Here is a 2,824-nt window from a genome sequence, read left to right as displayed (position 1 = left end):
AGAGTACAAGTGCTCCTTACGGTTTATGAGACTAAATTTTGGGGTAGCTGTCATATCTTTCTCTCACAGAAAGACTGGTGGGTTTTAACCTCCCACGTTGTGATTATAACACATAGCTTAAAGCCCTGGTTCAATAGGGGCTTCTTTGAAATCAGAGGTGGTTTGGTGGTGGTTATGTGCCATGGAGTCGGTTGCGACTCATAACGACCTTGTAGAGGGTTTCCGAGGCTGTAAATCTTTATGGGAGCAGAAAACCTCATCTTTCTTCCACAGAACAGCTGGTAATTTCGAACTGCTAACCTTGAGGTTCACAACCCGATTCGTAACCACTACGCTACCAGAGCTCCTTTGAAATAGGAGAGTAGGTAAGAAGTATTGATACAAAATCGTAGAAATCTTCATTTTAAAAACCCCTCAAAATGCGAAATTACTGTTTCTCGACATATCCGCCAGCTAGGTCTATACCCTCCTATTGGCAAAGTTTCCATCTCTGGTAGCATAGTGGTTATGAATCGGTCTGCTCACCTCAGGGTCAGCAGTTCGAAACTATCAGCTGTTCCGCGGGAGAAAGATGAGGCTTTCTGCTCCTGTAAAGATTTACAGCCTTGGAAACCCTGTACAGGGTCACTATGAATCGGAACAGACTCCACGGCACATAACAGCACCAACAAGTGTGGCGCCACAAGGTCGGTTTGAATCGGACGATCGGTGGTTCTAGGTCACCAGTCGTTGCTCAGGGTCCCCACGAATGGAAACTAACTGGGCAGCACTTAACAACAACAGCAACAACCTTTCCTGAAGAACTCTGTACTCTGATTTACACAACTTTAAAACATTTTGACATCCTCCAGGGTCTCAAAAGTGTCCCTTTTCAACGTTCTTTCAGGTTTTGGAACAAAAAGAAGTCTGCAGGGGCAACATCTGGGCTATAGGTTAGATGATTTAAGGTTTCCCAAAGAAATTTTCTTAAGACAGTCTTTACAACATTTAAATAATGTGCAGATGCAATGTCCTGATGGAAAGAAATTCCTCCCTTCCCAGGCACAACTATCCTGGCCTTTCTCTCACCAACACAATTTACAATTTCTGGAGATTTCTTCTTAATAAGCCCCCATGATCGTCTTGTGTCCTTTGAGAAAGTCTATCAAGTTTACCATTTTGCAATCCATTAAAAAAAACTTACCTTACCAGACAAGGGTGCCGTTATCACCACTCCTATTCAATATTGTTTTGGAAGACTTGGCCAGAGTTATAAGGCAAGATAGGGGAATTAAAGGCATCCAAATTGGCAAAAGGATGTAAAACTCTATTTGTAGATAATCTGATCTTCTATATAGAAAACCCCAAAGACACATAAAAAAAAAAAAAAAAACCTACTGGAACTCATTGGAAGATTCAGCAAAGTGGCAAGATTGAAACCATAGAAGTTATGGAAGACAGGCAGAGTGGAAAAAAGAGAGGATTTGCTTTTATAACTTTTGATGATCCTGATACAGTTGATAAAATTGTTGTTCAGAAATACCACACTATTAATGGGCATAATTGTGAAGTGAAAAAGGCCCTTTCTAAGCAAGAGATGCAGTTTGCTAGATCACAAAGAGGTTGTGGAGGTGGATCTGGCAACTTTATGGGCCATAGAGGGAACTTTGGTCATGGTGGAAAGTTTGGTGGAAGAGGAGGCTATGGTGGAGGTAGGTTGTGGCAATGGGGGAGTTATGGTGGAGGCGATGGTGGATATAATGGATTTGAAGGTGATGATGGCAACTATGGAGGTGGTCCTGGTTATAGTAGTAGAGGGAGCTATGGTGGTGGTGGACCAGGATATGGAAACCAAAGTGGTGGATATGGTGGCGGTGCTGGAGGATATGATGCTTACAATGAAGGAGGAAATTTTGGCGGTGGTAACTATGGTGTTGATGGGAATGATAATGATTTTGGAAATTATAGTGGACAACAGCAATCAAATTATGGACCCATGAAAGGCGGGGGACATTTTGGGTGGAAGAAGCTCGGGCAGTCCTTATGGTGGTGGTTATGGATCTGGTGGTGTAAGTGGTGGATATGGTAGCAGAAGGTTCTAAAAATTCAGCAGAAAGGGGCTACAGTTCTTAGCAGGAGAGAGAGCGAGGAGTTGTCAGGAAAGCTGCAGGTTATTTTGAGACAATCGTCCCAAATGCATTAGAGGAGCTGTAACACTCTGCCCCAGAAGGAACGATGATGATCCGTAGTCAGAAAAATTACTGTAGCTTCAACAGGAAACCCTTCTTGTTCAGGACTGTCATAGCCACAGTTTGCAAAAAGTATAGTTATTGATTAATGCAATGTGGTATCAATTAGATGGTAATTCCTGAGGTTGTTTATCTGTTGTAGCTTTTTCTTTTTCTTTTCTTTTCATTAAATCAGGTATAATGCCCTGTAAATTGTGGTGGTGGTACCAGGAATAAAAAATTAAGGAATTTTTAACTTTTCAATATTTGTGTAGTTAGTTTTTCTACATTTTAGTACAGAAACTTTGATAAAATGCAGTTTTGAAGGTGTTTCCTTGTGAGTTAACAAATAAAGAAGATCATTGTTAATCACGGTTTTGTATGAATTTTGCTAAAGTTAACTGTAAAGAAACACCTGCTGACTTGCAGTTTAAGGGGAATCTCTTCTCCCCATTTCCAAACCACAATATGAATGGGCACTGGCATGTGGAAAGAATAGATATTTGTATGTTTGCAATGTGTGTGTTAGATAACAACTAGGACTGGATAGTTCAATTAGTATAGTTGTGAATTCATAACATTAAGATTTACCTTCAATGAAAAAAATCTCAAAACTC

The 2,824-nt window shown here is 40.7% G+C and overlaps 1 pseudogene; it reads left to right on the top strand.

Moving 5' to 3' along the window:
- The first annotated feature begins 1,393 nt into the window (after window positions 1-1,393).
- On the top strand, window positions 1,394-2,081 carry LOC102815150 (annotated as a pseudogene).
- The last annotated feature ends 743 nt before the right edge of the window (window positions 2,082-2,824 follow it).

Source organism: Chrysochloris asiatica, unplaced genomic scaffold (genome assembly GCF_000296735.1).
Source record: "Chrysochloris asiatica unplaced genomic scaffold, ChrAsi1.0 scaffold00255, whole genome shotgun sequence".
NCBI lineage: Eukaryota > Metazoa > Chordata > Mammalia > Afrosoricida > Chrysochloridae > Chrysochloris > Chrysochloris asiatica.
This window is presented reverse-complemented; position numbering and strand designations above follow the sequence as displayed.